The sequence below is a fragment of the Pipistrellus kuhlii genome, unplaced genomic scaffold (genome assembly GCF_014108245.1).
Source record: "Pipistrellus kuhlii isolate mPipKuh1 unplaced genomic scaffold, mPipKuh1.p scaffold_m20_p_2, whole genome shotgun sequence".
In the NCBI taxonomy this organism is placed as follows: domain Eukaryota; kingdom Metazoa; phylum Chordata; class Mammalia; order Chiroptera; family Vespertilionidae; genus Pipistrellus; species Pipistrellus kuhlii.
Window position 1 is genome coordinate 116,653,404 of NW_023425515.1, and position 12,679 is coordinate 116,666,082.

The following is a 12,679-nucleotide window of genomic DNA, read 5'->3' on the forward strand; positions in this document are numbered from 1 at the left end:
AATTAATGTCATGTAAGTGATGTGTTAACAATGTGAATAGCATTCACATGAGCATCTTGGATGAGCTAGAGTTTGCATTAAATTTGTATTTGGTGATATGCTCTTCCAAGAAGAAGTGGATTGCCTTTTTCAGTCTTCAGACAATAATTATTGCCTGAGTCAAATCATTGCACAATATTTTTTTTTTCCTCTTACAGCTTTGTTAAGATATAGTTTACATGCAATGAAATTTAACCCATTGTAAGTGTACAGTTCAATGCTATTTAGTTAGATTATAGCATTGTGTAGGCTTTAACACAATTCAGTTTTAGAATATGCCCATCATTCCTAACATTTCTCTGAGTTTGTTAATAGTCAATCCTCACGGTCATTGCTGGCCCTGGCAACTGCTGATTTGCTTTTTGGCTTTTTATTTTTAACTAGAGGCCCAGTGCATGAAATTCATGCATGGAGGGAGGTGTCCCTCAGCCTGGCCCTGGCCCTCTCACAATCTGGGACCCCTCAGGTAGGATCTCTTGGCCTGGCCTACCATCAGGGCCTATCAAGACTTTTCTTCCTCTGGCTGCTGGCACCTGGCCCCACCTCCACCATTGCTTGCCATCTGTGCGGTATTGCCACTCCTTCCCCCTCCACTGGTTGCCTCCCTCTTACAGTGACAAGCATGGCGTGTGACCACTTGGCTGGCCTGGTCCTCCCTCTGTGGGGTGATTGATGGTGGGGCCCCCAGATTGACTGCCCCGCAGAAGGAGGCCCTGCCCACCTGCCACAGCACTGCCAGCTGGGTGGCCTGGGCCTCCCTCTGTGAGGCGATTGTGGGGTGATGGTGGGGCCCTGCCAACCAATTGCATTGCACCTGCCTTGGCTGGCTTGATGCCAGTGCGTGTCAATAGTATGGTCATCCGAAAGGTCATCCGGACATTTGTTCTGCTGTGTTGTTGTGTAGATTTGCATATTAGTCTTTTATTATTATAGATATATTTTTTTAAATGAATTATTCATTGCTATCATTCTTTTCTTTTTATTATTTTCTTTTTCTTTTTTCTTTTTATTTTTTAAATACATTTTATTGATTTTGTACAGAGAGGAAGAGAGAGGGATAGAGAGTTAGAAACATCGATGAGAGAGAGTCATCGATCAGTTGCCTCTTGCATACCCCTACTGGGGATATGCCCGCAACCAAGGTATAATACATGCCCTTGACCGGAATCGAACCCGGGACCTTTCAGTCCCCAAGCCGACGCTCTATCCATTGAGCCAAACCGGTTTCGGCTCATTCTTTTCTTTTTAAAATAATTCTTTATTAAACATCTGAATGATTTTGGGTTTGGGCTATTAAAAATAATGTAAGCAATCATGTCCAAGGCTGCAGTTAGCTGGATATTCTATAAATGTCACGTAGGTCAAGTTGGTTGTTTACATCTGTTTTACCTGATATAATTATGAAATTCTAGCTCTCTTAGGGTTGCTGTTTGCATGGCATATCTTTCCCTACCCTTTTCCTTTGAAGCAATGGTTTGCTTCCTATGCACAGAATGCTGTTGGAATAGGTCTTTTATCCAGTCTGACAATTTGTCTTTTCATTGGGGTGTTTATTCCTTTTACATTAATGTAATTATTGTTGTTGGATTTGTGTCTGCTATTTTATTATTTTCTTTTACTTTTTATTTTATATTTTAATTTTTTAAAATTAAATTTATTAGGGTAACATTGGTTAATAAGATCATTCAAGTTTCAAGTGATATGTTTATTGCATTGTATGTCCATCACCCAAAGTCAAATTATCTTTCGTCACCCTATCTTTGGCCTCTTTTACCCTTTACCTCTCACTACCCCCTTTCCTCTTGTACCTTCTGTAATGTTATCTATTTCTTGAGTTTCAGTTTTATATCCCACATATGAATGAAATGATATGCTTCTTAAGTTTTTTCTAACTGACTTATTTTGCTTAGTATAATATTCTCAAGGCCCACCATGTTGTCTCAAATGGCAGTATTTCATCGTTTATTATGGCTGAGTAGTAGTCCATAGTATGTATTTACTACATCTTTATCCAAATTATTTATTGAAGGACACTTCAGTTGTCTCCACGTCTTAGCCACTTTGAATAATGCTGCAGTGAACATAAGTGTGCATATGTCATTCTGAATACATTTTTTTTTGCAGGGGGCGGGGGAGAGATTGCTTGTTCACATGGTAACTCAGTTCTTAATTTTTTTCAGCAATCTCCATACTGTTTACCATAGTGGCTGAACCAGTTTACATTCCCACCCACCCTTTCTTCACAGCCACTCAAGTACTTGTTAATACTTGTCTTGTTGATAATAGCCATTCTAACTGGTGTGAGATAGTATTTCATTGTAGTTTTGATTTGCATTTCCCTTATAGCTAGTGAAGTTGAGCATCTTTTCATAAATCTGTTGGCCATTTGTATGACCTCTTGGGAGAAGTTTCTGTTCAGTTCCTCTGCCCATTTTTAATTGGATTGTTCGTTTGGTATTGAGTTGTATGTGTTCTTTAGAAATTAACCCTTTCTCAGAGCTGTCATTTGGAAATACCTTCTCCCATTTGGTTGGTTGCCTTGTTTGTTTTGTTGTGAAGAAGCTTTTGAGTTTGATATAGTCCCATTCATTTGTTTTTGCCTTCCCTTGCCTTTGGGTCAAATTCAAAAATATGCTCTACTATTTCTTTTTTATTTGCCTTATACTTTTGTTCATCTGTATGTTACTTCTTCCTTTTGTGTTCATTTTCTTATATAATTTTGATTTCTGTGTTGATTTTTTTTAAAATATACTTTATTGATTTTGTACCGAGAGGAATGGAGAGAGATAGAGAGTTAGAAACATCGATGAGAGAGAGTCATCGATCAGCTGCCTCTTGCACACCCTCTACTGGGGATACGCCCACAACCAAGGTACATGCCCTTGACCGGAATCGAACCCAGGACCCTTCAGTCCCCAAGCCAACGCCCTATCCACTGAGCCAAACCGGTCTCGGCTGATTTCTGTGTTGCTTTTATTATTTTTGCTATACTTTTGAGTAATTTTCTTAGTGATTACAAAGTGTAATATGTACCTTAGTTTATTATTATCTACTAGCTGAATGCTGAATGATACTAGCAGAACTCTGGTAAAATATACAAACTTTGTCCCAGTTTGTCTCTTTTTCTTTTCCTTTTTTTTTTTTTTTTTAAATATATTTTATTGATTTTTCACAGAGAGGAGGAGAGAGGGATAGAGAGCTAGAAACGTCAATGAGAGAGAAACATCGACCAGCTGCCTCTTGCACAGGGGATGTGCCCGCAACCAAGGTATATGCCCTTGACCGGAATTGAACCTGGGACCTTTCAGTCCGCAGACCGACGCTCTACCACTGAGCCAAACAGGTTTCGGCTGTCTCTTTTTCTTTTCCTTTAAGATATTTTTATTAATTTCAGATAGGAAGGGAGAGGGAAAGAGAGATAGAAACATCAATGATGAGAGAGAATCATTGATTGGCTGCTTCCTGCCTTCCCCCAATTGGGGTTCGAGCTGGGCATGTGCACTTGATCGGAATCAAACCCTTTGGATCGCAGGCTGATGCTCTATCCACTGAGCCAAATAATCTATGGCAGTTTGTCTTTTTTTCTTTCCCCTTTCTTTATGCAATTTATTGTCATATATGTTTGATCCTTGTATGTTTTAAACCTAGCTCTATACACAATTATTAAATTATGCAATCTTATGTTTTCTAAAGAGTTTGAGAAGAAATGAGAAAAATATTAAGAGTCTTCTTTTTGTTGTTGTTAATCCCCACCTGAGCATATTTTTTTTGTTTTTCATTGCTTTTCATAGAAAGTAGAAGGGAGGAAAGGGAGGGAGAGAGTGGGAAAGGGAGAGAGAGAGAGAAAAAACAAACAAACATCGATGTGAGGCTGGTTGCCTTCTGCATGTGCCCCGACCGGGACCAGAGAGTGAACCCGCAACTCAGGGATGTGCCCTTGACCGGGAATTGAACCTGAGACTTCAGTGTGTGGGCCGACACTAACTACCGAGCAACACCAGCCAGGGCTTAATAGTGTCTAATATCTAACTAAATATTTACCTTTTCTGGTACTTACTTTCTTCTTGTGGATTCAAGTTAATCATCCATGTGTCTCATGAAGGACTTTGTGTAGCATTTCTGGTAAGGCACATTTTCTAGTAACATATTCTGTTTTAAAAAACTTAATGGAATGTCTTTTTTCCTCTTTTCAGTTTTGAAGAGTAGTTTTTGGTTATCCAATTCTTGACTGATAACCCCCCTCCCATATCTCTTTCAGCACTGTGGTCATTTCATTGCTTCTGGCCTTCATTGTTTATGAGGAGAAGCCAGCTGTTTACAATGTTCTTCTCTGTGTATGATGAATTTTGTTGTTGTTTGCTGCTTTCAAGTTTTTCTCTTCGTCATTGAGCAGTTTGAAAACTATGTATTTAGGTGTGTATCTCTTTGTATTTAACCCATTTTGAGTTTTGTTTAACTTTTTGGATAATAAAGATTCGTTATTTTGCTTCTTTATCAGATTTGGGAAATTTTAGGCCATTATATTTGAGGTATTTTTGGCACTTCTTTCTCTTCTCCATTGCAAATATGTTGGTAAGTTTGATGTTGTTTTACAGCTCTCTGAGGCTCTGTTAGTTTTTCTTTGATCTTTTTTTCCCCCTCTGTTCCTTGGATTGCTTAAACTCCATTGAGCTATCATCAATTGTACTGATTTTTTTCTTGTGTTGTTTTTTATTTGTTTTCTTGTTGCTTTTAAGCCTAGCTTTTTAGGGTTCACCGTTGACGAAGCATAGTTTTTGTTCAGCCAAAGATTGGTCAGAGGTTGACTTCAAGTCAGTAAAGCTTTCACTCTCTGCTAATGGGTCCATGTGTGGATTTGGGGAGCACATTCATATTTCAGGCACTTTCATGTCTGCTGTGTCTTTTACCTTTAGCTGGACCCCTGGTATCATCTTTGTGTATGTAGATGCGATCTCTGTCAGCAAGGAATGTAGATGGTATGAGCCCCTCTGGTGTATGTGATGAATGTGCAGAATTTTGGTCACCCTGGGATATCTGTAGAGAGTTTTTCTAGGGCACTATGGCTGTCTCACCGCCCAGACTCCCTGTTGAAATATGGCTAGTCTCCTGATCTCTTGCTTTTAACAAGTCTTCAGCGTCAGGCTAGCAGAACCTTTAGCCTTTGTGTTTTCTTGTTGCTGGGATTGACACTTTAAGGGACAGTGCTCCATTTCTAGTGAGCCTGGCCCAGCAGTGAAACTGTTAGTGTTCTCAGCTCAGCCCGTTCAGTTGAACTATTACACTTGATGGAGCTGGCAGCAAGGGAATGGAAGCATCCTCATGCAGTAGTGCAATAGGCTTGTTTTGTACTGATTTTACCTGAAGTTCATGGAAAAGCACAGCTCATGATTTGTGTATGGCTTGGGTTGATTTTCAGACTGCTAAGCTGGTCGTTTGTGAGTTTTGTTTAACATAAGTTCTGTTTTAGGGAGGAGATTTGTCAACATCCTTGATATGCCATTGCTACATTTTCTCTGAAGGTATTCTGAGCATCCTTTTGGCAGGCACCATCCTGGACAGGCCTGAGAACATCAAACTGCACAGTGTATTTGGACAAGCTTCTTACTGAGGACTGCTCATAGGGGCCATCATTTCGGCCCCAAATCTAGTTAGTTATTTTTTAAAAGATAAAAAGTAAGATGATTGTGCCTTCAGAATATTGTTGCAGCCATTATTGATATTTTCAATTCATACTACTTATACTGATAACTTTTATACCCAAGCTTCTGTTGTTAAAAGTGTGATTTAATGGGGGAAAAAGGCAAGCAAGGATTTTTGAGTTCAGAGTTGTGGAATTGGAAATGAATTTTGATTCCATGACTAACTAGATCTGTCAGTTGCAGGTTATTTGATCCCTCCAAGTCTATGCTTCCTCACCTTTATTTTTATTTATTTATTTTTTAAAATATATTTTATTGATTTTGTACAGAGAGGAAGAGTGAGGGATAGAGAGTTAGAAACATCGATGAGAGAGAATCATCGATCAGCTGCCTCTTGCACACCCCCTACTGGGGATGTGCCCACAGCTAAGGTACATGCCCTTGACCGGAATCGAACCTGGGACCTTTCAGTCCACAGGCCGACGCTCTATCCACTGAGCCAAATCAGTTTCGGCTGCTTCCTCACCTTAAATTGTGAATAAGAGTATCTACCTGGGCTTATTGTGAAGAATAAATAGAACATAGATATAATACCAGGTATGTAGTAGGTATTCAGTAAATGGTAGTATAGCTACCCAACATGTTGTGGTTGGGAATTTAGTTTTGGTAACTTTTTCTTTATCAGATTATCTACTTCTTGCTTTACCTAGCTTTGCTTTTAAGTTTTCTTTTCTTTTTATAGAATAATCTTGGTACTTTGTATAGAATTGAAGGATACACTGTATTTTCCTCAGGGTACATTTTGGTTCAATGCTCTTTCCAGATATCCCAGTGTTGCCAATATTTTATAGTTATTTTGTTTCTAAAATCTAAATTTTATGTTGTTATAAGTGACAATGAAACTTTTTATGGCCACTTTATGGTGAGTGAGCTCATATATACAGTGAAACCCTGAATAAAGTTTGGTTACAATGTTGATGAGAACTTAACTCTTGTTTATATCTATTAGTCTATAGTAACATTGGTTTAATAGCATCCTTTGCTTAAAGTCTCAGGACCTATTGATGATGTGAAGTGATTTACTGTGTATAAGATTGTCTTATGGGAAGATCTATAAACTGAAAGAACAATAGTAGTTCATTATCTAGACAATTCAGGACATGATTGGAAGGGTCAAAACAAGGTCTCTTGTAGAGATAAATATATATATTTTTTAAACATTAAGTCTATATAATGGCTTGTCTAAAAGAGGAGAGCATATCAAAATAGGCTAGACTTTGTTGCTATAGTTAGTTCAATTTGTATTAGAGAGTTTGGATCATCTGCCACAAACTGGCTTACAATAGAGATATAGAGAGTTTCTTGGGTCTTGCTGGACCAGAGCTCACTTTGGTCGACCTTGGAAGTTCTGTCCCATGATATTTAAATTAATGTGGAGGAACTGGTAACTTGTTACTTCAGGTTCTAATGTCATTTTTTGTTTTAGAGAGGATATGATTGTGGCAATTCAGATCCTCATAATAATAATCATACTTTTTCATATGATTCTTAGAACTGAGAAGTTAACTATTCCTCTTAACATTTTACTTAACTTTAGCAAATACTTTATGCCAAAATATTTTATATTTTTTATTACATTTTTAAAATCAAATTTTTAGACACTGCCTTTTCTTTTTTAGAATCCTTTAATTTCTTCTAAAGAATGTGTTTGTTGTAGATAATGTGCTTATCAAAAGTAATTCTTGAAAATAAAGTACTTGGATAGCTATAAATTTCACAATATTGACATTGCAGAATCTAGACATACAGAAAATGGGGATTCAGAACTTCTTTATGATGAAGTGAACTCAGGAAGTTGCTGGTTACATGGTGAATGGGATTATGCAGATGTTTTACAGGCAATCAACCTGCACTGCAGTTGGAGTTGCAGCCTTGTGCTGTCTGGAATGAGGTCTGTTTTAACAACTCATACATGACAACCCTAACAAACATGATACAGCCACAGTTCTATAGTTCAGTAACAGATTTTGTAAATGGCCTTTTAGCACCTGCATTTGTTGCAAAAATGAAGTGTGGAGTTATAATGTGCATATCATTTCAATGAAATATTGATACAAGTCTATCTCTTGAGACAGGCCTATTGCAGGTTTTATAAAATGATTACTTTTCCTTCCTTAGGCTTTCAAAACCATAGTTTTGGCAATGATATTTTTGGCAGTATCTAAATTTTTAAAAAGAGTTTTATTAAATGAAGTAAGGATTTAGACTTTTCTGTGTAGATTGGATAGTTTTTCTTGTGCACTCAGGAAAACTGTGCAAGGCTTCAAGCCCTTTGAGTGCTGTGGAGGATGCCAAAGTGACTGTGGCAGAAATGCCATCCTCAAGGCATGCTGTTTAATAGGAGTGGTGAGACAAGCTCCTGACCATTACACATACAAAGTGGTAAGTCTCATGGGGCAACTAGAGCTGCCAGGAGAGATTGAGAAGGGAAGTAGTGCTTTCTGATTCAATGTGAAAGCTACTCTCAAACCCCAAGAATTCTATTTACTTTCTTTGTCGAATTGAACTAATTTTCGGAGTCCCCATTTTAGTGTGTAAAACCTACACACACACACACACACACACACACACACACACACACACGCTTTTTTTTTTTTTTTTTTTTTTTTTTAATAATTTCCCTTCATTTTGGGCGTCCGGAGGAGAAGAAAGAGGAATTCAGTGGTGAGAGACTTGGCTAAGAGTAGCTTGGACAATTTATGTGGTTTCTCCATTTGAGGTTTGGGCTAGGCTCCATGTGGCATCTGACCTAACATGTCACTGGAAAAGCCCTGTAAGTACAGGATCTCAACAAAAATATCCTAGAAAAAAACACGAGTAAGCTCAGGGGTTGGACACGTTAGATCTGGAAAAAATACCATTTGTGCGAATCAAGACCTTGCTACCAAATGTATGAAGAACTACTGACACCTCATGGATGTGAAAATTATTAATTTTAGTGATATAAAGTATGTAAGCACATACAGCAGAGTCTGTCTATGAATGAGTATATATACTATATGGTCTTGGCTCAGGTTGATCCGAGAATTTAATCTGAGAAAGTGAAAGCTGTTCATCATGTGTTCAAGATATTTGAAAAATAAAGTTGGAATATGTCCAGTTGAACAGCTAAATTTTTCCAAATGTATTCATATCTGTTCTATAGCATTCTGCTAATAGGACTTACTGAAGTGAAAACAAGCATTTAAATAATTCATTATTCTTTTCAAATTTATATACATTATTGTTTTAGGAAAGAATTATGATCATGCTCTTCTCTTTTTTAATATATATTTTTTATTGATTTCAGAGAGGAAGGGAGAGAGAGAGAGATAGAAACATCAGTAATGAGAGAGAATCACTGATAGACTGCTTTCTGCATAATCCCCACTGGGGATGTAGCCACAATCCAGGTATGTCCCCTGACTAGAAATGGAACCAAGACCTCCTGGTTCATAGGTCGATATATATATATATATATATATGAGAGAGAGAGAGAGAGAGAGAGAGAGAGAGAGAGAGAGAGAGAGAGAGAGAGAGAGAGAGAGAATATGAATGAATCAAAATGTAGGGGGAAAAAAGTAGAAAATGTAAAAGAACATTCAGACCACTGGAGAGCTTCCTCTCTTAGATATAGAGTTAGAATGCAGAAATAAAAATGTATCTCACACTGGATAGATGAAATTAATATTAAAAAGATAGCTTATTCTAATATATGAGAAGATATAATAGGTAAATAGACAAAGGAAATTATAAATGGTGAACTAATATATGGAAAAATTACTCTTAGTAATAAAATGTAAAAATGGGAACAGTGTGGAGATAACAATTTTTATTCACCAATGCATTTGACACTTATTTTTACAACAATTATCCTGAGGTTGTGTGGAACAATGTAGTCATTTGTTGTTGATGACATGAAGCTCTGTACCCCTGTATGCAGATATTTTATTTCTTGAAATGTATCCCAAAGAAATAATTAGTGACAAAATGATATTTGCCCAGAGATATTCACTTTAGTGTTATCTTAGTAGGATAATGCCCTTTAAATTATAATAGTAAATTGGTCCTCTGTACCAACAGACTTTTAAAATAGTTTTTGAGATCCTGTGGAAATGTGAAAGATGATTGTTATAGTTAAAATATATGTGTAGTATAGAATGTATAATTATATGGTCTTTGTGGAAATGCTTTTGTTGGGTGGCAGCAGTATGAGAATTTTAAATTATTTTAGACATTGAGCATTTGCTAAGTGACTCTTTAGTCTAATTCATCACACTGTGTTTTGAGCACTGCTCTCGAACCCAGGGATGCGAAGCTTCTTAGGTGATTTTATATGGCAGATAGATGGATACTTAAAGAGCTAACAACATTTTAGAAGAGTGGCTTTCCAGAGATGAGGATATGTGAGTGGGGTCTTAGAGAAGATTAGAAGTTGGCCAGATCATCTGGGAGGATCATCTGAGCAGAGGCGAGATGTATGTAGTTACAGGACCTTCTTATTCCCAGGGTGAATTTAACAGTGAGGAGTTTGATAGAGTGGGTGGTGAAGACCAGGGCATAGAGGGTGTATATACAATTTAAAGGATAGAAAAGGACTGTCTTGTCTTATTTTCACCTCATGCAGCTTCCCTTCTTCTTTCAGAGTATAGTATACATTATTGGTCTTGTTAATTGTGCTCTGTTCTTATAATTGTTGAACAGTTCTGGTTGTCTGGCTATTTAGCAAACACAAATGAAGTGCACAGAATCAAAACACACTTATCTGTATACATTTGTGTATTTGCTATAGTGGTCATTCATATATTGATTGTCTTGAGGCTGTACATGAATCAGTGGCAAAAATTAAATGTTCTTGACTCCTGATCTATTAAACTAGTCCTTTCTGCATTTTATTGCTGAGATGTAGGTTATGGCTGAATATGAACACACAGGGTGGGGCAGAAGTAGGTTTACAGTTGTGAGTATGCAAAACACAGATTTTATTATTTTACTGTTATTTATTAATTTTATTATTTTCCATATGAACAACTATAAACCTACGTTTGCCCCACCTTGTATTTATGGATAATACAGTTTTATGTGGTTGGAAACAACTCTTATTGGATATTGTAGGAAAGTATCCTGTGTATGTACCATTTTTTTATGTGTATAAGGCACTATTTTTTTCTAAAATTGTTAGACTGAAAATCAAGGGGCGTCTTATACGTGGAAGTCAGCCGAGGAGGGAGCTGCACGGGTGCATAGCTGCCCATACCTTGTCAAATAGGCTTCATCCAATCAGGAGCCTCATTGTTACTGATACCAGCAGATGCTGTAATTGGAGGTGGAGGTGCAGAGTGTGCAGATGCAGCAGGGACGGGAGTGTTCTGATCCCATAAAGATGTCAAAAAATAAACAGATAAAATACCAGTAAGCGATTGTCTTACTTTGAAAAATTCAAACAGAACATAATTAATCAGCTATGCATGGAAATAGAGATGCAGAGAGATAATTTTGATCTCCTCTCACTGAGTGCAAGATCAGACAGTGGAGAAAACAGGAAGAACAACTCCTTAAGATGCCAAAAAAAAAAAAAGAAAAAAAAAAAGAAAAAGAAAAAAAGAAGGCCTTAAAAGGAAAACCAGCAAAATGTTTAAAATACTGATTTCTTAAGTTTGGGTTGGAATAGTTGGGGGTGAGGGGTGTCTTATGCATGGGGTGTTTTAAACATGGGATGTCTTATAACACGGAAAAATATGGTAAGAGGTTGTAGTGAGTATTATTTTCTTTAAATTCTCTAACATTATAAAATCTAAATGATAAGTCCTACCATTTATTGTTTGTTTTTAAAGCATGCTATATAGAACAATTAAGAAACATGGTTTATCTCTTAGGACATTATACCATGTACTGTGCTTTAATGCTTTGATCTAACAATGTCCTTTCTATTGAAAGCAAATAACAGTAGTCACTAGATGCCTTCCCTCATAAAGAAGCAGAGGTAACACAATTTCTCAAATGTATTTTTTAATGTTTGAGAACTGTATTTTGGTGTAATTGGTTTTTTATTTATTTTTTATTGTACATGTTTTAGGCATTTAATAAAAACACTCTTTAAGAGGACCATAGATTTTACCAGATTGCAGAGACAAATATAGCATACACAGAAAGTTAAGAACATTCCCCCCTCTTCACTCTATCCCCCAAACCATAAAGCTGGGAAAGGAACAGACTATCATGAATTTTAGAAATTAACAGAGTTTTGAATCTCTACTCTGCTTCTTAAGAGCTATGTGGATGAAGCATTTAACTTCTGACCCTCATTGTCTGTTATAAAATGACTAAGATATATCCATCATTGGTTTGTGATGAGGATTACTAGTAAACATATGCTATATTTAATATACTTAGTAGAATAACTGGCATATAAAATAAATTTTGTTACCTCTGGGTCCTAACTCTCACCAGAAACTAGCAGTGTGTCTTTGGGCAAATTATTTATCATTTCTTGCTCTTTGTCATATATTTATCTGAACTGAAAGGATTTAGACTTATTTTTATTTTAGTTAAAGGAATTCTGAGATAATTTTGAAAATTAGGGTTGCCTTTTTCAAATTGGAATGCTTGGTCATAGGGAGTATTGATATATTTCTGCTCATGTAGCATCCCTAAAGGGAAGACACAGACCTGCTCTGGTGATTAAAAAAAAAAAAAAAAAGCTTATATCCTATTGATGGGCTTTGTGCTTTGTTTCTATGACACTTAGCTTTTCTTTACCAGTTTTCTTTCATTAAATGTTTGCCAGTCCTTTGGTTAAAACCATGCCGGTTGTGTCAATACCAGCTAGAGCCATATGAAAGCTACCCTGATAAACAAGCCTCTTTGGGGTGGCTTATAGGAATCCTGCTTAAATTCTGATAACAATATTCTGCATTTGTGTGGTCATCCTGTCTCCCTTACCTTCATTTTCCAATAGCCCT

General features: G+C 36.9%; 1 protein-coding gene and 1 non-coding gene across 8 annotated transcripts in view; one reads left to right on the forward strand and one right to left on the reverse strand.

Annotated features, from left to right (window-relative positions):
- The window catches only part of HIVEP1 (HIVEP zinc finger 1), a 145,969-nt gene that overhangs the window by 20,298 nt on the left and 112,992 nt on the right, over nucleotides 1–12,679 (forward strand). The gene's annotated exons all lie outside the window — the stretch shown is intronic.
- LOC118725124 lies at nucleotides 6,894–7,017 on the reverse strand. Its single transcript, XR_004989866.1, has one exon. It is a non-coding gene; the product is annotated as a small nucleolar RNA SNORA28 (small nucleolar RNA).